At 45.5% G+C, this 24,406-nt stretch overlaps 1 long non-coding RNA gene across 1 annotated transcript; it reads right to left on the reverse strand.

The window, feature by feature from the left end:
• Positions 1-18,285: 18,285 nt before the first annotated feature.
• LOC136789065 (uncharacterized) lies at positions 18,286-23,192 on the reverse strand. Its single transcript, XR_010827826.1, has 2 exons — positions 22,357-23,192; positions 18,286-20,789 (listed from the first exon to the last, which is right to left on the reverse strand). It is a non-coding gene; the product is annotated as an uncharacterized lncRNA (long non-coding RNA).
• Positions 23,193-24,406: the final 1,214 nt, after the last annotated feature.

Consider the following 24,406-nt stretch of genomic DNA (forward strand, 5'->3'; position numbering starts at 1 on the left):
CTGGGGGCTGACATTTTGTGGCGGGGAGGGAGCGCTCATCTCACAGTGCCTCTCTGATTGGCTGCGTGCTGTTCGAGCCACGTGCCCTGCACTCGCCCGCTGATTGGTGCCCCGCTGCCTTTTGGCTGGGAAGCGCTAAATGTGAAAATACCTATCTACGATACGTGCAGTGTGTGTGTGTACGGACATGTGTATTTATATCCACAAAGAAATGCAAATATGTGTAAATATATACAGTGGTTTTCTACACAGACACACTATTTATATACCTGTATACATTTTTTGCTTACCTGTAATTGTGTATGTATATTTGCATTTCTGTAAACATAGAAAAAATACTGCACGTGTGCAGTATTGTTTTAAGCAATAAAGTCAAAAAAGCAAGGGGCGAACGGCTGAATCTCTGGATAAGATCCAGCAGTGTATATGGCTCCTGAAAAGAAGCATGCAATGACAGCCTGTGCCATGCAGCCCAAACCGGCCTATGCGTTTAGCTTATGCAGTGGTCCATGGAAACAGGAAGTCCCTCCACGTGCAACACACTGGGGGCCGACATTTTGTGACGGCCACCATTTCGTGATGGACGACATTTTGTGGCAAGGGGGCAGTGCTCATCTCACAGTGCTCCTCTGATTGGCTGCCTGCTGTTCGAGCCACGTGCCCTGCGCTTGCCCTCTGATTGGTGGCCCGCTGATTTGGGCTGGGAAACGCTAAATATGAAAATACCTATCTACGATACGTGCAGTGTGTGCGTGTACGGACACATGTATGTATATCCACAAATAAATGCAAATATGAGGAAATATACCCAGTGGTTTTCTACACAGATACACTATTTTATATACACGTATACATTTATTTACAAACCTGTAATTGTATATGCATATTTGCATTTCTGTAAACACAGAAACAATACTGCACGTGTGCAGTATTGTTTTAAGCAATAAAGTAGAAAAAGGAAGAGGCAAACAGCTGAATCTTTGGCTAAGACCCAGCAGTGTATATGGCTCCAAAAAGGAAGCGTGCTACGACAGCCTGTGCCACACCTTGCCTTGCAATGCTGATGCTCTTCTCCACAGTGCTGACAGCAGCTGAGCCTGCACATACTCACAGAAACAATTTCAACTGCTGCTGCCAAGACTGCCTTGCGTTTGCAGGAAAAAGTCCTCACTTGCACTGCCAAACTTCTGCAGCAACACTTCTGGGGGAGGGACGTGCAGCTCCTTTAGCCGAGGAACAGAAGTGCCGTTGGCACTGAAGAGCAGAGCTCCCGAAGGCACTACGTCGAGCTCCCAGCACTGTCGTCCTTGCCACCGGCCACAAAGGAGCAACACCGCCTGGAAGCAAGGAATCCTTTCAGTGCTAAGCATTCTTATTCTGCAGCGAGCCAAACATGCTCCACAGACAGCAACATGCTCCACAGACGGGGCATTTGGCAGCGTTGGCTTTGCCTTACAAGAGACATTCCTCAGGCTCGTCTTGAAACTCACTTGACAGAAACCACCCCGAACGCCTGGAGACGACTGTAGAAGACTTGGCTCAGCCAGAAGCTTGGGCGGGTTACCGAGACACCTCTTGCAGCAGGCCACCAGCAGCCTCTGTCACTGCTCGCAGGCTCCCAAGAACCTCCCACCAGTCTTATCCTCCTGCAGGCAGAACCCCCCTGCCTCCTCCCAGTTACGCCTTCTCTTGTGACTGGCAGCCCAAACCGGCCTATGTGTCTGGCTTATGCAGTTGCCATAAGAAAAAGAAATCCCTCCACGTGCAACACACTGGAGGCCGACATTTTGTGGCGGGGAGGGAGCGCTGATCTCACAGTGCCTCTCTGATTGGCTGCGTGCTGTTCGAGCCACGTGCCCTGCGCTCGCCCGCTGATTGGTGGCCCGCTGCCTTCTGGCCGGGAAGCGCTAAATGTGAAAATACCTAGCTATGATACGGGCAGTGTGTGTGTGTACGGACACGTGTATGTATATCCACAAAGAAATGCAAATATGAGGAAATATACCCAGTGGTTTTCTACACAGACACACTGTTTTATATACACGTATACGTTTCTTTACTCACCTGTAATCGCATATGCATATTTGCATTTCTGAGAACACAGAAACACTACTGCACGTGTGCAGTATTGCTTTAAGCCATAAAGTAGAAAAAGCAAGAGGCAAACAGCTGAATCTTTGGCTAAGACCCAGCAGTGTATATGGCTACAAAAAGGAAGCGTGCCACTCCTTTGATTGGCTGCATGCTGTTCGTGCCACCTACCTAGTGCAGCACATCATAAAGTTTGTGAATAAAAGTGGATTTTTGGGCCCTGTCCCCTCAAATTGCTCCAGGAGTAGTGCCAGGCTTTTGGGAACCAGAGCACCTGTCTGCTGGCATGGAGGCCAGCAGGGGCACCTATGGGCCAGTCACAGCACCGGGGTGTTGTGGATGCCACCAGCTCAGGTCATGTTATTTTGGGGCACAGGGTGAGAGCAGGCAGGCTGGTGTCAGTGACAGCACCTGTGAGTCCAGTGCCTGCTTCAGGGGTTCAGTTTATGCAGCAGCAAAGGCCAAAAAATCTTAAAAGATATGATAGGGAAGATAAGCCAGGACCGCAGAAGGGCCTGGCAAGTGAAACACCAACGTACCAAAACAACAACAATAAAATGCACAATGATTTTCTGTGAGAACTGTAAGGTCTTTCTAGAAAGATACGGTGATAAGGAAGGAAAAAAAGAAAGAAAGAAGAAAGGAAAAAAGGAATGAAGGAAAAAAGGAAACAAGGAAGAAAAGAAACAGAGAAGGAAAGAAGGAAGAAAGGAAACAGGGAAGGAAACAGGGAAGGAAGGAAACAGAGAAGGAAACAGTGAGGGAAGGAAGGAGGGAATTAAGGAAAGAATGAAGGAAGGAGGGAAGGAAGGAAGGAAGGAAGGAAGAGAAAGAGAGAGAGAGAAAGAAAGATAAGAAAAGAGAAAGAAAGAAAGAAAGAAAGAAAGAAAGAAAGAAAGAAAGAAAGAAAGAAAGAAAGAAAGAAAGAAAGAAAGAAAGAAAGAAAGAAAGAAAAAGAAAGAAAGAAAGAAAGAAAGAAAAAGAAAGAAAGGAAAGAGAGAAAGGAAAGAGAGAAAGAGAAAGAAAGAGAGAAAGAGAGAAAGAGAAAGAGAAAAAGAGAGAAAGAGAGAGAGAGAGAAAGAAAGAAAGAGAAAGAAAGAGAAAGAAAGAAAGAAAGAAAGAAAGAAAGAAAGAAAGAAAGAAAGAAAGAAAGAAAGAAAGAAAGGAAAGAGAGAAAGAGAAAGAGAAAGAGAAAGAAAGAGAGAAAGAGAGAAAGAGAAAAAGAGAAAAAGAGAGAAAAAGAGAGAGAGAGAAAGAAAGAAAGAGAAAGAAAGAAAGAAAGAAAGAAAGAAAGAAAGAAAGAAAGAAAGAAAAGAAAGAAAGAAAGAAAGAAAGAAAAAAAGAAAAGAAGAGAAAGAAAAGAAAGAAAGGAGGAAAGGAGGAAAGAAAGAAAGAAAAATGAAAGAAACTTTCTTCATTTTAGCAAGATATTGCAGCCCTGGTATTGAACCTGGTTTTAAAAGGACGCCATATATGTGCTCACATGCTCAAGTATCCGGCCACTGAAGAACACCAAAACAACCAGCAGGTGGATCAGGCTGTTAATGCTGAAGTGGCTGAGGTGGATCTGGACTGGCAACAGAAGGGTGAATTATTTATAGATCCGTGGGTCCATGACACCTCAGGCCATCAAGGAAGAGATGAAACGTATAGGTGGGCTTGTGACTGAGCGGTGGTCCAGACCATGGACAGTACTGGACAGGTTCTTCAGGATTGTGAAACACGTGCTGCAGTCAAGCAAGCCAAATGGTTAAAGCCTCTCAGGTATGGAGGACAATGGCTGAAATATAACTATGGGGAAGTCTGGCAGATTGATTATATCACACTCCCTCAAACCTGCAACAGCAAGCGCCATGTACTTACAATGGTGGAAGCAACCACCAGATGGCTGGAAACACACCCTGTGCCCCATGCCACTGCCCACAACACTTGGAAAGCAAGTCCTATGGTGACATGGCACCCCGTGAAGAATCGAGTCAGACAACGGACTTATTTGTGAAACAACCTCATAGACACCCGGGCCAAAGAGCGCAGTATTGAGTGCGTATATCACATCCCCTGTCATGCACCAGCCTCCGGGAAAATCAAGCATATAATGGTCTGTTAAAGAGCGCACTGAAGGTAGAGGGAGCTGAGACATTCAAAAATTGGGATACACATTTGGCAAAGGCCACCTGGTTAGTTGACACTAGGGGTTCTGCCAACCAAGCCAGACCCGCCCAATCAAACCTGTTACGTACTGTAGAAGGGAATAAAGTCCCTGTAGTGCACATAAAAAGCATTCAGGGTCAGACAGTCTGGGCTGTTCCTGGCTCAGGCAAAGGCAAGCCCATCCATGGGACTGCGTTTGCTCAAGGACCTGGGTGCACTTGCTGGGTGGTGGGGAAGGATGGGGAAGTCTGATGTATTGCTCAAAGGGATTTAATGTTGGGTGAGAAGAGCCCATGATTTGAATTGCATGATGTTAATTACTATATAATACCGTAGGTCATCACTACTACAATTGCTATATGTCATGTTCGTGGTATTACAATAACAGTCACCCAGATAACGATGAATGAGTTTTGATAAATCTGGACAAGCACAGCGGTGTGATGGAATCAGAACAAGCTTCAGCATGCGACGATCCAACACCTCACACCGTCTCTTCTGCGCTGAAAGGTTTTTGTGACAGGTGGAGCCCAAAGTCATTCACAGACTAAACAAACTCAGTGGACGTTTCATATACATGTATGAAAAGTGGTGATTAATTGGAAAATACTGGGAAGTGTGGAACCTGAGCATGACATACATGGTATGGAATAAGGGGTTGGTATTGTCCTGGTTTCAGCTAGGATAGTGTTCATTGTCCTCCTAGTAGCTGGTATGGTGCTGTGTTTTGGATTTAGCATGAGAATAATGCTGATAACATGCTGACGTTTTAGCGGTTGCCAAGCAGTGCTTACACTAAGCCAAGGACTTTTCAGCTTCCCATAGCACCCCACCAGCGCACAAGAAGCTGGGAAGGGATTCAGTCGGGACAGCTGACCCAGGTTGGCCAAAGGGATGTCCCATACCATGTGGTGTCATGCTGAACAATTATATGGGGTAGCAGGCTGGAGTAGGAGAGGGACCGCTGCTTGGGGACAGGCTGGGCATTAGTCACTGGGTGGTGAGCAAGGGCATTGTACATCACCTGCTTTGTACATATTATTATTTCTCTTCCTTTTCTGTCCAATTAAACTGTCTTTATCTCAGCCCACGAGCTTTTTATATGATGATAGCACTAGTCAAATCTATTCCTGACCAAGAGATGAAGGCGCAAGGCTTAACAAGACGGAGTCCCTGTCTTGGTAGAGGAGAAGGAGCACAGCCCGTCAACTGCCTCTTTTAGGTTTCCAATCTCTTCTTTCTCCCCCAAACTAACTTTTTTTCCTAACTTTTCTCTCACTTTGTCTTACTAATGTTAACACTAACTCTTTCTCCTAGCACTCACCCTTTTTTCTTACTGAGTGTGTCAGTCTCGTTTCTCAGGTGGCAAGTGGTAAGGCAATGGCATCAAGTTGCCCCAACAGAGGTTTAGATTGTCTATCAGCAAGAATTTATTCATGCAAAGGTTGGTTAGGCATTGGAACAGGCTGTCCACAGACGTGGTGGAGTCGCCATCCCTGGAGGTAGCTAAGAGACGTGGGGATATGGTTTAGCAGTGGACTGAGAGTGCTAGCTTAATGGTTGGACACGATGATCTTAAAGGTCTTTTCCACCCCAAATAATTATATGTTTCTGGGAATATTAAGAAATGAAGACCAGACTAAGAATTGAAGAATGGTGCCTTTTTAGTTTCTGAGCTTCCCGCAATCTGATTGCCTAATAACTAACTATCTAGCTATCTAACTATCGAACTATCAATAACTAACTATCTGTCAGGAACATGGTTCCTTTTACTTTACAGGGCTGGGAAATGACTTGAGATAAAATGTAGACAGACAGGTAAAGAGAATATTTTAAGGAGGTTTATCAATATCCCATATTAATAGTGACACTATTTATTTTATCACTGCCTTCTACATTACTGATCACTGTCCTAAGCCAGAACCCACTGTGCTAAGTGGTTAAACGAGTGCCTAGGGCTGAGACAACGGAATCCCTGTTTACAATCAGAACTTGTGGTTATAATGTGATCTTTATCAAGGAAAGAAAGCACCATTGGCTGAAGAGCACAACTAGTCAATATTCTTTTAATGACAGGGTGAAAAGAATTCTAAATAAATAAATACATAAGAAGTTACCACAGATAGTAAGTAGTGTAATTACATAGCCTTGTTACCTGCCTTTTCTGAAGACTTTCCCATAGTTGACATACGGAATTGCAAGCTTACCTATATGTAAAGATATATTTACTTCATTCAATAATATTTATTCCTTATAAATTTACCAAAAAAAAATCCTGCTGTGGGATTTTTATGGTAATGCAAGCAGACAACTGGCAATGTTGCCCCCCCAGATTCACCATCAGAATTCACAATCAGAATGCTGCGGGAAAGGACTGTGCCGCTCTAATCTGTGCTGGTGAAGACTCCGCTTGAGTATCATATGTGGGTTTGGGCACCACAATATAAGAAGGACTCAAACCTATTAGAGAGTGTCCAAAGGATGGCTATGCAGATGATGAAGGGTGTAGAGGGCAAGATGTATGAGGAGCAGTTGAAGTCACTTGGTTTGTTCTACCTACAGCAGAGGAGGCTCAGGGAAGACCTCATCGTAGCCTCCGATTTCCACCCAAGGGGGAGCAGTGGGGCAGGCGCTGATCTCTGCTCTCTGGGGACAGCAACAGGAGCCGAGGGAACGGCATGGAGCTGTGACAGGGGAGGTTCAGGCTGGGTGTTAGGAAAAGATTCTTCACCGAGAGAGTGGTCGGGCACTGGAACAGGCTCCCCAAGGCATGGTCATGCCACTGAGTCTGCTGGAGTTCAAGAAGCATTTCGACAGCACTCTCAGACATAGGGTCTGCTTCTCGGGTGGTCCTGTGTGGATTCTTGTGGGTCCTTCCAACTCAGGGTATTCTATGATTCTATGATTACTCTTTAACAAATTTCCAATATCTGAGACTTCTTCCAGATGAATTTTTACTTTGATTTATATAGCTAGGAACAAGTTGTTTCTCATACCTAAGTGCCCCAGTCTCCTTCTTCTGTTGAAAGCCTTTGACAAATTATTATTTTTTTACTAACATGTAAAAATATGCTTGGCTATATTAACTACACCTAAAAGAGACCACCTTCTTTTCTCCTTCAAGTTAATCTATAATTACAAGATGATGTCCGAAATAGTCACTTTGTGCCCTGGTCTTCTGTTATTTAGCGTAATAAAGTTTGCTTTCATATGCCAAAAAGCAGTATGAAAAAATGAAACTGGTATATGTTTGTCTAAACTGAGTAATCAAAGGATACACTCATAAGCTGTAGCTCTTGAAAGCTAGTCTAAAGAACCAAAGTTACAAAAACAATTTTGAGCTCAAGAGGTAAGATCTAACAAGCAGAATGGCTCTGCCAGGAGCATGTCAGCCCACAGATGGCTCCACTGCTGAAATTCAGGAGGCCAGAATTCATGGAAATCTGCATGATTTAAAACCGTTCCCCTGCCTTGTCAAGTACCTCACCCAGAGGGAAGCGATGCTAGTATTTACCTAAGAGAGGCCCTATTTGTGCACTGAAGTACAGCAGTAAAAATAGAGATCCTCAGTGCTTTGGGGTCATTCACGCCAAACACACGGTTAATCATAGAATCACAGAACCATAGAATGGCTCGGGTTGGAAGGGACCTGAAAGAGCATCTTGTTCCAATCCCCCTGCCATAGGCAGGCATGCCACCCACTAGATCAGGTTGCTCAGGGCCTCATCCAACCTGGTCTTGAACACCTCCAGGGGTGGAGCATCCACAACCTCCCTGGGCAACCTGTTCCAGTGCCTCACCACTCTCTAAGTGAAGAATTTCCTCCTAGCCTCTAATCTAAACCTCTCCTCTTTTAATGTAAAACCATTCCCCAGGATGACTGTACTGCAAAAATTGCATAACATGAGGGAAAAATAAAAAATAAAACAGCCAGACTTTTGGAAAACTCAGTGGCAGGAAACTGTCAAAGAACCTTCTTAGCCCAACAACAGTATTTAGATATGTGTCAGTGTTAGCCCGTGCCCGAGGATTTTCCTGGAAACACAGAAAATCCTGGGGGCTCCTGGTACTGAGGAGTAATTTGAAGGATTTCCAGAAGATCACAAAGATTCATGCAAAGGACCAGATCTATCTTTGTTATTCCTGGCTGTGGGTTGTCTCCCCTGGAGCCTTCTTCCAAAAGAAGCGACAAATCTCCTACCCTTGGCTCCTTCCACTTTTGTGCTGAGAACTAACCTGAAGGCCATGCCTGTCAAAAGCGTGTGCCAGGAGGAAAACAACTAAATCACCCATCTCCTGAGGTCCATGGTATCTCTCCTGACAATGCTGCCTCTCTGACAAAGCCAGAGGGACAGATACTCCCTCACCAGGCCTTCTCTACTGGATCTGCTTGCACAGTGCCCCATCTTCCCCACAGCCACCAGATGCTGACAAAAGAGTGCTCTTCTGCTGCTAGATCCCCACTGCCCAAGTACATTGGCAGCAGCAGAGCTCTGTAACGCAGCAAAGGGCCAGGATAGCACGCTCCGTCTCTCTGTGCCACCACCTGCTGGAAACGAAAACAAATATCAGTTTTTAAAACAATCGGGTGAGCACCATCCTACCCTTCCCCATATGCACTATTGTGCTAAGCAATACAGTTGAAAAAGCAAGGGAAAAACAGGTGAATCTTTGGCAAAGACCCAGCAGTGTATATGGCTCTAAAATGGAAGCGTGCCATGACAGCCTGTGCCAGATCTTGCCTTGCAATCCTGATACTCTTCTCCACAGTGCTGACAGCAGCCGAGGATGCACATGCTCATGGAAACAAAAAACTCCCAATTTTTTTTGGGCAGCGCTCATCTCACAGTGCACCTCTGATTGGCTGCCTGCTGTTCGAGCCACGTGCCCTTCGCGCGCTCCTTTTGCCGAGGAACAGAAGCACCGTTGGCACTGAAGAGCAGAGCTCCCGAAGGTACTACTTCGAGCTCCCAGCACTGTCCTCCTTGCCACCGGCCACAAAGGAGCAACACCGCCTGGAAGCAAGGAATCCTTTCAGTGCTAAGCATTCTTATTCTGCACCGAGCCAAACATGCTCCACAGACAGCAACATGCTCCACAGACGGGGCATTTGGCAGCCGCGGCTTTGCCTTACAAGAGACATTCCTCGGGCTCATCTTGAAACTCACTTGACAGAAACAACCCCGAATGCCTGGAGATGGCTGCAGATGACTTGGCTCAGCCAGAAGCTTGGGCGGGTTACCGAGACACCTCTTGCAGCAGGCCACCAGCAGCCTCTGTCACTCCTCACAGGCTCCCAAGAACCTCCCACCAGTCTTACCCTCCTGCAGGCAGAACCCCCCTGCCTCCTCCCAGTTACGCCTTCTCTTGTGACTGGCAGCCCAAAACGGCCTATGTGTCTGGCTTATGCAGTTGCCATGGGAACAAGAAATCCCTCCACGTGCAACACACTGGGGGCCGACATTTTCTGGCGGAGAGGGAGAGCTCTTCTCACAGTGCCTCTCTGATTGACTGCGTGCTGTTCGAGCCACGTGCCCTGCGCTCGCCCGCTGATTGGTGGCCCGCTGCCTTCTGGCCGGGAAGCGCTAAATGTGAAAATACCCATCTATGATACGTGCAGTGTGTGTGTGTACGGACACGTCTATGTATATCCACAAAGAAATGCAAATATGTGTAAATATATACAGTGGTTTTCTACACAGACACACTATTTATATACCAGTATACATTTTTTGCTTACCTGTAGTTGTGTATGTATATTTGCATTTCTGTAAACACAGAAAAAATACTGCACGTGTGCAGTATTGTTTTAAGCAATAAAGCCAAAAAAGCAAGGGGCGAACGGCTGAATCTCTGGATAAGACCCAGCAGTGTATATGGCTCCTGAAAAGAAGCATGCAATGACAGCCTGTGCCATACAGCGCAAACCGGCCTATGCGTTTAGCTTATGCACTGGTCCATGGAAACAGGAAGTCCCTCCACGTGCAACAAACTGGGGGCCGACATTTTATGATGGCCACCATTTCGTGATGGACGACATTTTGTGGTGGGAAGGGAGCGCTCATCTCACAGTGCTCCTCTGATTGGCTGCCTGCTGTTCGAGACACGTGCCCTTCGCGCTCTCACTGATTGGTGGCCTACTGATTAGGGCTGGGCTATCTACGATACGTGCAGTGTGTGCGTGTACGGACACATGTATGTATATCCACAAATAAATGCAAATATGAGGAAATATACCCAGTGGTTTTCTACACAGATACACTATTTTATATACACGTATACATTTATTTACAAACCTGTAATTGTATATGCATATTTGCATTTCTGTAAACACAGAAACAATACTGCACGTGTGCAGTATTGTTTTAAGCAATAAAGTAGAAAAAGGAAGAGGCAAACAGCTGAATCTTTGGCTAAGACCCAGCAGTGTATATGGCTCCAAAAAGGAAGCGTGCCACGACAGCCTGTGCCACACCTTGCCTTGCAATGCTGATGCTCTTCTCCACAGTGCGGACAGCAGCTGAGCCTGCACATACTCACAGAAACAATTTCAACTGCTGCTGCCAAGACTGCCTTGCGTTTGCAGGAAAAAGTCCTCACTTGCACTGCCAAACTTTTGCACTGCCAAACTTCTGCAGCAACACTTCTGGGAGAAGGAAGTGCAGCTCCTTTTGCCAAGGAACTGAAGCGCCATTGTCACTGAAGAGCAGAGCTCCAAAAGGCACTACGTCGAGCTCCCAGCACTGTTGTCCTTGCCACCGGCCACAAAGGAGCAACACCGCCTGGAAGCAAGGAATCCTTTCAGTGCTAAGCATTCTTTTTCTGCACCGAGCCAAACATGCTCCACAGACAGCAACATGCTCCACAGACGGGGCATTTGGCAGCCGCGGCTTTGCCTTACAAGAGACATTCCTCGGGCTCATCTTGAAACTCACTTGACAGAAACAACCCCGAATGCCTGGAGATGACTGTAGACGACTTGGCTCAGCCAGAAGCTTGGGCGGGTTACCGAGACACCTCTTGCAGCAGGCTACCAGCAGCCTCTGTCACTGCTCGCAGGCTCCCAAGAACCTCCCACCAGTCTTACCCTCCTAAAGACAGAACCCTGTGCCGCCTTCCAGTTACGCCTTCTCTTGTGACTGGCAGCCCAAAACGGCCTATGTGTCTGGCTTATGCAGTTGCCATAAGAAAAAGAAATCCCTCCACGTGCAACACACTGGGGGCTGACATTTTCTGGCGGAGAGGGAGAGCTCTTCTCACAGTGCCTCTCTGATTGGCTGCGTGCTGTTCGAGCCACGTGCCCTGCGCTCGCCCGCTGATTGGTGCCCCGCTGCCTTCTGGCCGGGAAGCGCTAAATGTGAAAATACCCATCTATGATACGTGCAGTGTGTGCGTGTACAGACACGTGTATGTATATCCAGAAAGAAATGCAAATATGTGTGAATATACACAGTGGTTTTCTACACAGACACACTATTTATATACATGTATACATTTTTTTCTTACCTGTAATCGTATATGCATATTTGCATTCCTAAAAAATACAGAAACACTACTGCACGTGCGTAGTATTGTTTTAAACAATAAAGTCAAAAAAGCAAGGGGCGAACAGCTGAATTTGTGGATAAGACCCAGCAGTGTATATGGCTCCTGAAATACGCATGCAATGACAGCCTGTGCTATGCAGCCCAAACCTGCCTATGCGTTTAGCTAATGGAGTGGTCCATGGAAAAAGGAAGTCCCTCCACGTGCAACACACTGGGGGCCGACATTTTGTGGCGGGGAGGGAGCGCTCATCTCACAGTGCCTCTCTGATTGGCTGCGTGCTGTTCGAGCCACGTGCCCTGCACTTGCCCGCTGATTGGTGCCCCGCTGCCTTTTGGCTGGGAAGCGCTAAATGTGAAAATACCTATCTACGATACGTGCAGTGTGTGTGTGTACGGACATGTGTATTTATATCCACAAAGAAATGCAAATATGTGTAAATATATACAGTGGTTTTCTACACAGACACACTATTTATATACCTGTATACATTTTTTGCTTACCTGTAATTGTGTATGTATATTTGCATTTCTGTAAACATAGAAAAAATACTGCACGTGTGCAGTATTGTTTTAAGCAATAAAGTCAAAAAAGCAAGGGGCGAACGGCTGAATCTCTGGATAAGATCCAGCAGTGTATATGGCTCCTGAAAAGAAGCATGCAATGACAGCCTGTGCCATGCAGCCCAAACCGGCCTATGCGTTTAGCTTATGCAGTGGTCCATGGAAACAGGAAGTCCCTCCACGTGCAACACACTGGGGGCCGGCATTTTGTGACGGCCACCATTTCGTGATGGACGACATTTTGTGGCAAGGGGGCAGTGCTCATCTCACAGTGCTCCTCTGATTGGCTGCCTGCTGTTCGAGCCACGTGCCCTGCGCTTGCCCTCTGATTGGTGGCCCGCTGATTTGGGCTGGGAAACGCTAAATATGAAAATACCTATCTACGATACGTGCAGTGTGTGCGTGTACGGACACATGTATGTATATCCACAAATAAATGCAAATATGAGGAAATATACCCAGTGGTTTTCTACACAGATACACTATTTTATATACACGTATACATTTATTTACAAACCTGTAATTGTATATGCATATTTGCATTTCTGTAAACACAGAAACAATACTGCACGTGTGCAGTATTGTTTTAAGCAATAAAGTAGAAAAAGGAAGAGGCAAACAGCTGAATCTTTGGCTAAGACCCAGCAGTGTATATGGCTCCAAAAAGGAAGCGTGCTACGACAGCCTGTGCCACACCTTGCCTTGCAATGCTGATGCTCTTCTCCACAGTGCTGACAGCAGCTGAGCCTGCACATACTCACAGAAACAATTTCAACTGCTGCTGCCAAGACTGCCTTGCGTTTGCAGGAAAAAGTCCTCACTTGCACTGCCAAACTTCTGCAGCAACACTTCTGGGGGAGGGACGTGCAGCTCCTTTAGCCGAGGAACAGAAGTGCCGTTGGCACTGAAGAGCAGAGCTCCCGAAGGCACTACGTCGAGCTCCCAGCACTGTCGTCCTTGCCACCGGCCACAAAGGAGCAACACCGCCTGGAAGCAAGGAATCCTTTCAGTGCTAAGCATTCTTATTCTGCAGCGAGCCAAACATGCTCCACAGACAGCAACATGCTCCACAGACGGGGCATTTGGCAGCGTTGGCTTTGCCTTACAAGAGACATTCCTCAGGCTCGTCTTGAAACTCACTTGACAGAAACCACCCCGAACGCCTGGAGACGACTGTAGAAGACTTGGCTCAGCCAGAAGCTTGGGCGGGTTACCGAGACACCTCTTGCAGCAGGCCACCAGCAGCCTCTGTCACTGCTCGCAGGCTCCCAAGAACCTCCCACCAGTCTTATCCTCCTGCAGGCAGAACCCCCCTGCCTCCTCCCAGTTACGCCTTCTCTTGTGACTGGCAGCCCAAACCGGCCTATGTGTCTGGCTTATGCAGTTGCCATAAGAAAAAGAAATCCCTCCACGTGCAACACACTGGAGGCCGACATTTTGTGGCGGGGAGGGAGCGCTGATCTCACAGTGCCTCTCTGATTGGCTGCGTGCTGTTCGAGCCACGTGCCCTGCGCTCGCCCGCTGATTGGTGGCCCGCTGCCTTCTGGCCGGGAAGCGCTAAATGTGAAAATACCTAGCTATGATACGGGCAGTGTGTGTGTGTACGGACACGTGTATGTATATCCACAAAGAAATGCAAATATGAGGAAATATACCCAGTGGTTTTCTACACAGACACACTGTTTTATATACACGTATACGTTTCTTTACTCACCTGTAATCGCATATGCATATTTGCATTTCTGAGAACACAGAAACACTACTGCACGTGTGCAGTATTGCTTTAAGCCATAAAGTAGAAAAAGCAAGAGGCAAACAGCTGAATCTTTGGCTAAGACCCAGCAGTGTATATGGCTACAAAAAGGAAGCGTGCCACTCCTTTGATTGGCTGCATGCTGTTCGTGCCACCTACCTAGTGCAGCACATCATAAAGTTTGTGAATAAAAGTGGATTTTTGGGCCCTGTCCCCTCAAATTGCTCCAGGAGTAGTGCCAGGCTTTTGGGAACCAGAGCACCTGTCTGCTGGCATGGAGGCCAGCAGGGGCACCTATGGGCCAGTCACAGCACCGGGGTGTTGTGGATGCCACCAGCTCAGGTCATGTTATTTTGGGGCACAGGGTGAGAGCAGGCAGGCTGGTGTCAGTGACAGCACCTGTGAGTCCAGTGCCTGCTTCAGGGGTTCAGTTTATGCAGCAGCAAAGGCCAAAAAATCTTAAAAGATATGATAGGGAAGATAAGCCAGGACCGCAGAAGGGCCTGGCAAGTGAAACACCAACGTACCAAAACAACAACAATAAAATGCACAATGATTTTCTGTGAGAACTGTAAGGTCTTTCTAGAAAGATACGGTGATAAGGAAGGAAAAAAAGAAAGAAAGAAGAAAGGAAAAAAGGAATGAAGGAAAAAAGGAAACAAGGAAGAAAAGAAACAGAGAAGGAAAGAAGGAAGAAAGGAAACAGGGAAGGAAACAGGGAAGGAAGGAAACAGAGAAGGAAACAGTGAGGGAAGGAAGGAGGGAATTAAGGAAAGAATGAAGGAAGGAGGGAAGGAAGGAAGGAAGGAAGGAAGAGAAAGAGAGAGAGAGAAAGAAAGATAAGAAAAGAGAAAGAAAGAAAGAAAGAAAGAAAGAAAGAAAGAAAGAAAGAAAGAAAGAAAGAAAGAAAGAAAGAAAGAAAGAAAAAGAAAGAAAGAAAGAAAGAAAGAAAGAAAAAGAAAGAAAGGAAAGAGAGAAAGGAAAGAGAGAAAGAGAAAGAAAGAGAGAAAGAGAGAAAGAGAAAGAGAAAAAGAGAGAAAGAGAGAGAGAGAGAAAGAAAGAAAGAGAAAGAAAGAGAAAGAAAGAAAGAAAGAAAGAAAGAAAGAAAGAAAGAAAGAAAGAAAGAAAGAAAGAAAGAAAGAAAGAAAGGAAAGAGAGAAAGAGAAAGAGAAAGAGAAAGAAAGAGAGAAAGAGAGAAAGAGAAAAAGAGAAAAAGAGAGAAAAAGAGAGAGAGAGAAAGAAAGAAAGAGAAAGAAAGAAAGAAAGAAAGAAAGAAAGAAAGAAAGAAAGAAAGAAAGAAAGAAAAGAAAGAAAGAAAGAAAGAAAGAAAAAAAGAAAAGAAGAGAAAGAAAAGAAAGAAAGGAGGAAAGGAGGAAAGAAAGAAAGAAAAATGAAAGAAACTTTCTTCATTTTAGCAAGATATTGCAGCCCTGGTATTGAACCTGGTTTTAAAAGGACGCCATATATGTGCTCACATGCTCAAGTATCCGGCCACTGAAGAACACCAAAACAACCAGCAGGTGGATCAGGCTGTTAATGCTGAAGTGGCTGAGGTGGATCTGGACTGGCAACAGAAGGGTGAATTATTTATAGATCCGTGGGTCCATGACACCTCAGGCCATCAAGGAAGAGATGAAACGTATAGGTGGGCTTGTGACTGAGCGGTGGTCCAGACCATGGACAGTACTGGACAGGTTCTTCAGGATTGTGAAACACGTGCTGCAGTCAAGCAAGCCAAATGGTTAAAGCCTCTCAGGTATGGAGGACAATGGCTGAAATATAACTATGGGGAAGTCTGGCAGATTGATTATATCACACTCCCTCAAACCTGCAACAGCAAGCGCCATGTACTTACAATGGTGGAAGCAACCACCAGATGGCTGGAAACACACCCTGTGCCCCATGCCACTGCCCACAACACTTGGAAAGCAAGTCCTATGGTGACATGGCACCCCGTGAAGAATCGAGTCAGACAACGGACTTATTTGTGAAACAACCTCATAGACACCCGGGCCAAAGAGCGCAGTATTGAGTGCGTATATCACATCCCCTGTCATGCACCAGCCTCCGGGAAAATCAAGCATATAATGGTCTGTTAAAGAGCGCACTGAAGGTAGAGGGAGCTGAGACATTCAAAAATTGGGATACACATTTGGCAAAGGCCACCTGGTTAGTTGACACTAGGGGTTCTGCCAACCAAGCCAGACCCGCCCAATCAAACCTGTTACGTACTGTAGAAGGGAATAAAGTCCCTGTAGTGCACATAAAAAGCATTCAGGGTCAGACAGTCTGGGCTGTTCCTGGCTCAGGCAAAGGCAAGCCCATCCATGGGACTGCGTTTGCTCAAGGACCTGGGTGCACTTGCTGGGTGGTGGGGAAGGATGGGGAAGTCTGATGTATTGCTCAAAGGGATTTAATGTTGGGTGAGAAGAGCCCATGATTTGAATTGCATGATGTTAATTACTATATAATACCGTAGGTCATCACTACTACAATTGCTATATGTCATGTTCGTGGTATTACAATAACAGTCACCCAGATAACGATGAATGAGTTTTGATAAATCTGGACAAGCACAGCGGTGTGATGGAATCAGAACAAGCTTCAGCATGCGACGATCCAACACCTCACACCGTCTCTTCTGCGCTGAAAGGTTTTTGTGACAGGTGGAGCCCAAAGTCATTCACAGACTAAACAAACTCAGTGGACGTTTCATATACATGTATGAAAAGTGGTGATTAATTGGAAAATACTGGGAAGTGTGGAACCTGAGCATGACATACATGGTATGGAATAAGGGGTTGGTATTGTCCTGGTTTCAGCTAGGATAGTGTTCATTGTCCTCCTAGTAGCTGGTATGGTGCTGTGTTTTGGATTTAGCATGAGAATAATGCTGATAACATGCTGACGTTTTAGCGGTTGCCAAGCAGTGCTTACACTAAGCCAAGGACTTTTCAGCTTCCCATAGCACCCCACCAGCGCACAAGAAGCTGGGAAGGGATTCAGTCGGGACAGCTGACCCAGGTTGGCCAAAGGGATGTCCCATACCATGTGGTGTCATGCTGAACAATTATATGGGGTAGCAGGCTGGAGTAGGAGAGGGACCGCTGCTTGGGGACAGGCTGGGCATTAGTCACTGGGTGGTGAGCAAGGGCATTGTACATCACCTGCTTTGTACATATTATTATTTCTCTTCCTTTTCTGTCCAATTAAACTGTCTTTATCTCAGCCCACGAGCTTTTTATATGATCATAGCACTAGTCAAATCTATTCCTGACCAAGAGATGAAGGCGCAAGGCTTAACAAGACGGAGTCCCTGTCTTGGTAGAGGAGAAGGAGCACAGCCCGTCAACTGCCTCTTTTAGGTTTCCAATCTCTTCTTTCTCCCCCAAACTAACTTTTTTTCCTAACTTTTCTCTCACTTTGTCTTACTAATGTTAACACTAACTCTTTCTCCTAGCACTCACCCTTTTTTCTTACTGAGTGTGTCAGTCTCGTTTCTCAGGTGGCAAGTGGTAAGGCAATGGCATCAAGTTGCCCCAACAGAGGTTTAGATTGTCTATCAGCAAGAATTTATTCATGCAAAGGTTGGTTAGGCATTGGAACAGGCTGTCCACAGACGTGGTGGAGTCGCCATCCCTGGAGGTAGCTAAGAGACGTGGGGATATGGTTTAGCAGTGGACTGAGAGTGCTAGCTTAATGGTTGGACACGATGATCTTAAAGGTCTTTTCCACCCCAAATAATTATATGTTTCTGGGAATATTAAGAAATGAAGACCAGACTAAGAATTGAAGAATGGTGCCTTTTTAGTTTCTGAGCTTCCCGCAATCTGATTGCCTAATAACTAACTATCTAGCTATCTAACTATCGAACTATCAATAACTAACTATCTGTCAGGAACATGGTTCCTTTTACTTTACAGGGCTGGGAAATGACTTGAGATAAAATGTAGACAGACAGGTAAAGAGAATATTTTAAGGAGGTTTATCAATATCCCATATTAATAGTGACACTATTTATTTTATCACTGCCTTCTACATTACTGATCACTGTCCTAAGCCAGAACCCACTGTGCTAAGTGGTTAAACGAGTGCCTAGGGCTGAGACAACGGAATCCCTGTTTACAATCAGAACTTGTGGTTATAATGTGATCTTTATCAAGGAAAGAAAGCACCATTGGCTGAAGAGCACAACTAGTCAATATTCTTTTAATGACAGGGTGAAAAGAATTCTAAATAAATAAATACATAAGAAGTTACCACAGATAGTAAGTAGTGTAATTACATAGCCTTGTTACCTGCCTTTTCTGAAGACTTTCCCATAGTTGACATACGGAATTGCAAGCTTACCTATATGTAAAGATATATTTACTTCATTCAATAATATTTATTCCTTATAAATTTACCAAAAAAAAATCCTGCTGTGGGATTTTTATGGTAATGCAAGCAGACAACTGGCAATGTTGCCCCCCCAGATTCACCATCAGAATTCACAATCAGAATGCTGCGGGAAAGGACTGTGCCGCTCTAATCTGTGCTGGTGAAGACTCCGCTTGAGTATCATATGTGGGTTTGGGCACCACAATATAAGAAGGACTCGAACCTATTAGAGAGTGTCCAAAGGATGGCTATGCAGATGATGAAGGGTGTAGAGGGCAAGATGTATGAGGAGCAGTTGAAGTCACTTGGTTTGTTCTACCTACAGCAGAGGAGGCTCAGGGAAGACCTCATCGTAGCCTCCGATTTCCACCCAAGGGGGAGCAGTGGGGCAGGCGCTGATCTCTGCTCTCTGGGGACAGCAACAGGAGCCGAGGGAACGGCATGGAGCTGTGACAGGGGAGGTTCAGGCTGGGTGTTAGGAAAAGATTCTTCACCGAGAGAGTGGTCGGGCACTGGAACAGGCTCCCCAAGGCATGGTCATGCCACTGAGTCTGCTGGAGTTCAAGAAGCATTTCGACAGCACTCTCAGACATAGGGTCTGCTTCTCGGGTGGTCCTGTGTGGATTCTTGTGGGTCCTTCCAACTCAGGGTATTCTATGATTCTATGATTACTCTTTAACAAATTTCCAATATCTGAGACTTCTTCCAGATGAATTTTTACTTTGATTTATATAGCTAGGAACAAGTTGTTTCTCATACCTAAGTGCCCCAGTCTCCTTCTTCTGTTGAAAGCCTTTGACAAATTATTATTTTTTTACTAACATGTAAAAATATGCTTGGCTATATTAACTACACCTAAAAGAGACCACCTTCTTTTCTCCTTCAAGTTAATCTATAATTACAAGATGATGTCCGAAATAGTCACTTTGTGCCCTGGTCCTCTGTTATTTAGCGTAATAAAGTTTGCTTTCATATGTCAAAAAGCAGTATGAAAAAATGAAACTGGTATATGTTTGTCTAAACTGAGTAATCAAAGGATACACTCATAAGCTGTAGCTCTTGAAAGCTAGTCTAAAGAACCAAAGTTACAAAAACAATTTTGAGCTCAAGAGGTAAGATCTAACAAGCAGAATGGCTCTGCCAGGAGCATGTCAGCCCACAGATGGCTCCACTGCTGAAATTCAGGAGGCCAGAATTCATGGAAATCTGCATGATTTAAAACCGTTCCCCTGCCTTGTCAAGTACCTCACCCAGAGGGAAGCGATGCTAGTATTTACCTAAGAGAGGCCCTATTTGTGCACTGAAGTACAGCAGTAAAAATAGAGATCCTCAGTGCTTTGGGGTCATTCACGCCAAACACACGGTTAATCATAGAATCACAGAACCATAGAATGGCTCGGGTTGGAAGGGACCTGAAAGAGCATCTTGTTCCAATCCCCCTGCCATAGGCAGGCATGCCACCCACTAGATCAGGTTGCTCAGGGCCTCATCCAACCTGGTCTTGAACACCTCCAGGGGTGGAGCATCCACAACCTCCCTGGGCAACCTGTTCCAGTGCCTCACCACTCTCTAAGTGAAGAATTTCCTCCTAGCCTCTAATCTAAACCTCTCCTCTTTTAATGTAAAACCATTCCCCAGGATGACTGTACTGCAAAAATTGCATAACATGAGGGAAAAATAAAAAATAAAACAGCCAGACTTTTGGAAAACTCAGTGGCAGGAAACTGTCAAAGAACCTTCTTAGCCCAACAACAGTATTTAGATATGTGTCAGTGTTAGCTCGTGCCTGAGGACTTTTCCTGGAAACACAGAAAATCCTGGAGGCTTCTGGTACTGAGGAGTAATTTGAACAGAAGATCACAAAGATTCATTCAAAGGACCAGATCTATCTTTGTTATTCCTGGCTGTGGGTTGTCTCCCCTGGAGCCTTCTTCCAAAAGAAGCGACAAATCTCCTACCCTTGGCTCCTTCCACTTTTGTGCTGAGAACTGACCTGAAGGCCATGCCTGTCAAAAGCGTGTGCCAGGAGGAAAACAACTAAATCACCCATCTCCTGAGGTCCATGGTATCTCTCCTGAGAATGCTGCCTCTCTGACAAAGCCAGAGGGACAGATACTCCCTCACCAGGCCTTCTCTACTGGATCTGCTTGCACAGAGCGCCATCTTCCCTACAGCCACCAGATGCTGGCCAAAGAGTGCTCTTCTGCTGCTAGATCCCCACTGCCCAAGTGCATTGGCATCAACAGAGCCCTGTCACACAGCAAAGGGCCAGAATAGCACGCTCCTTCTCTCTGTAGCACCACCTGCTGGAAATGAAAACAAACATCAGTTTTGAAAACAACCAAGTGACCACTTCTCTACCCTTCCACGTACGCACTACTGTGGTAAGCAATACAGTTGAAAAAGCAAGGGGAAAACAGCTGAAACTGCGCGCTTCTCACAGTACCTCTCTGATTGGCCGTGTGCTGCACGAACCCCGTGCCCTGTGCTCATCCGATGATTGGTGGCCCGCTGCCTTTCGGCCGGGAAGCGCTAAATGTGAATATACCTATCTACGAAACGTGCAATTTGTGCGTGTACGGACACGTGTATTTATACCCACAAATAAATGCAAATATGTGTAAATATATACAGTGGTTCTCTACACAGACACATTATTTTATATACCTGTATACATTTATTTGCTTACCTGTAATCGTATATGCATATTTGCATTTCTAAAACCACAGAAACAATACTGCACGTGTGCAGTATTGTTTTAAGCAATAAAGTCAAAAAAGAAAGGGGCAAACGGCTGAGTCTGTGGCTAAGACTCAGCACTGTACATGGCTCCAAAAAAGAAGCGTGCCATGACAGCCTGTGCCACATTTTGCCTTCCAATGCTGATGCTCTTCTCCACAGTGCTGACAACTGCCGAGGCTGCACATACTCACAGAAACAATTTCAACTGCTGCTGCCAAGACTGCCTTGCATTCACAGGAAAAAGTCCTCACTTGCACTGTCAAACTGCTACAGCAACATTGCTGGGAAAGGGGAGCGCAGCTCCTTTAGCCGAGGAACAGAAGCGCAGCTGGCTCTGAAGAGCACAGCTGCCGAAGGCACTACCTCGAGCTCCCAGCACTGTCCTCCCTGCCACCAGCCACAAGGGAGAGAGGCCACTTTGAAGCAAAGCATCCTCTGAGGGCTTAGCACTCTCATTCTGCATCATGCCGAAGAGAGCAACATGCTCCAAAGACGGGGCAGTTGGCAGCCTTGCCTTTGCCTTACAAGAGACGTTCCTCAGGCTCGTCTTGAAACTCACGTGGCAGAAACCACCCCGACTGCCTGGAGGGACCTGCAGACGATTTGGCTCGGTAAGAGCGGGTGGGTTACTGCGACACCTCTTGCAGCAGGCCAACAGCAGCCTCTGTCACCGCTCGCAGGCTTCCAAGAACCCCCCCACCAACCTTAACCTCCAGCAGGCAGAACCATCCTGCCTCCTCCCAATTACGCCTTCTTTTGTGACTGGCAGACCAAACCGGCCCATGTGATTAGCTTATGCAGTGGTCCATGAAAGCAGGAAGTCCCTCCCCTTGCAACACACTGGGGGCCGACATTTTGTGGCAGGGAGGGAGCGCTCATCTCACAGTGCTCCTCTGATTGGCTGCGTGCTGTTCGAGCCACGTGCCCTTCGCGTGCTCGCTGATTGGTGGCCCGCTGACTTGGGCTGGGAAGCGCTAAATGTGAAAATATCTATCTACGATACTTGCAGTTTGTGCATGTACGGACATGTGTATGTATATCCACAAATAAATATAAATATTTCTAAATATACACAGTGGTTCTCTACACAGACACATTATTTTATATACCTGTATACATTTATTTGCTTACCTGCAATCTTGTAGCAGACCAACAGCAGCCTCTGTCACCGCTCGCAGGCTTCCAAGAACCCCCAGCCAGTCTTACCCTCCAGTAGGCAGAACCCCCTGCCTCCTCCCAATTACGCCTTGTCTTGTGACTGGCAGTCCAAACAGGCCCATGTGTCTAGCTTATGCAGTGGTCCATGAAAGCAGGAAGTCCCTCCCCTTGCAACACACTGGGGGCCGACATTTTGTGGCGGGCACAGAGTGCTCTTCTCTCAGTGCCTCTCTGATTGGCTGTGTGCTGTTCAAGCCATGTGTCCTGCACACGCCGTTCATTGGTGGCCCACTGCCTTTCAGCTGGGAAGCGCTAAATGTGAAAATGTCTATCTACGATACATTCAGCATGTGCATGTACAGACACGTGTATATATATCCACAAATAAATGCAAATATGTGTAAATATACACAGTGGTTCTCTACACAGACACACTATTTTATATACCTGTATACATTTATTTGCTTACCTGTAATCGTATATGCATATTTGCATTTCTAACAACACAGAATTAATACTGCACGTGTGCAGTATTGTTTTAAGCAATAAAGTCAAAAAAGAAAGGGGCAAACGGCTGAGTCTGTGGCTAAGACTCAGCACTGTACATGGCTCCAAAAAAGAAGCGTGCCACGACAGCCTGTGCCACATCTTGCCTTGCAATGCTGATGCTCTTCTCCACAGTGCTGACAACTGCCGAGGCTGCACATACTCACAGAAACAATTTCAACTGCTGCTGCCAAGACTGCCTTGCATTCGCAGGAAAAAGTCCTCACTTACACTGTCAAACTGCTACAGCAACATTGCTGGGAAAGGGGAGCGCAGCTCCTTTAGCCGAGGAACAGAAGCTTGTTGGAAGTCCTTGGAAGGAAGGAAAGAAAAAACAAAGAAAAAGAAAGAAAGAAAGAAAGAAAGAAAGAAAGAAAGAAAGAAAGAAAGAAAGAAAGAAAGAAAGAAAGAAAGAAAGAAAGAAAGAAAGAAAGAAAGAAAGAAAGAAAGAAAGAAAGAAAGAAAGAAAGAAAGAAAGAAAGAAAGAAAGAAAGAAAGAAAGAAAGAAAGAAAGAAAGAAAGAAAGAAAGAAAGAAAGAAAGAAAGAAAGAAAGAAAGAAAGAAAGAAAGAAAGAAAGAAAGAAAGAAAGAAAGAAAGAAAGAAAGAAAGAAAGAAAGAAAGAAAGAAAGAAAGAAAGAGAAAGAAGGAAGGAAGGAAGGAAGGAAGGAAGGAAGGAAGGAAGGAAGGAAGGAAGGAAGGAAGGAAGGAAGGAAAAGAAAGGAAGGAAGGAAAAGAAAGGAAGGAAGGAAAAGGAAGGAAGGAAGGAAAAGGAAGGAAGGAAGGAAGGAAGGAAGGAAGGAAGGAAGGAAGGAAGGAAGGAAGGAAGGAAGGAAGGAAGGAAGGAAGGAAGGAAGGAAGGAAGGAAGGAAGGAAGGAAGGAAGGAAGGAAGGAAGGAAGGAAGGAAGGAAGGAAGAAAGAAAGAAAGAAAGAAAGAAAGAAAGGAAAGGAAGGAAGGAAGGAAGGAAGGAAGGAAGGAAGGAAGGAAGGAAGGAAGGAAGGAAGGAAGGAAGGAAGGAAGGAAGGAAGGAAGGAAGGAAGGAAGGAAGGAAGGAAGGAAGGAAGGAAAGAAAGAAAGAAAGAAAGAAAGAAAGAAAGAAAGAAAGAAAGAAAGAAAGAAAGAAAGAAAGAAAGAAAGAAAGAAAGAAAGAAAGAAAGAAAGAAAGAAAGAAAGAAAGAAAGAAAGAAAGAAAGAGGGAAAGAGGGAAAGAGGGAAAGAGGGAAAGAAGGAAAGAAGGAAAGAAGGAAAGAAGGAAAGAAGGAAAGAGAAAGAAAGAAAGAAAGAAAGAAAGAAAGAAAGAAAGAAAGAAAGAAAGAAAGAAAGAAAGAAAGAAAGAAAGAAAGAAAGAAAGAAAGAAAGAAAGAAAGAAAGAAAGAAAAAGAAAGGAAGGGAGGAAGGAAAGGAAAGGAAAGGAAAGGAAGGAAGGAAGGAAGGAAAGGAAGGAAGGAAGGAAGGAAGGAAGGAAGGAAGGAAGGAA

The sequence above is a fragment of the Anser cygnoides genome, chromosome Z (assembly GCF_040182565.1).
Source record: "Anser cygnoides isolate HZ-2024a breed goose chromosome Z, Taihu_goose_T2T_genome, whole genome shotgun sequence".
NCBI lineage: Eukaryota > Metazoa > Chordata > Aves > Anseriformes > Anatidae > Anser > Anser cygnoides.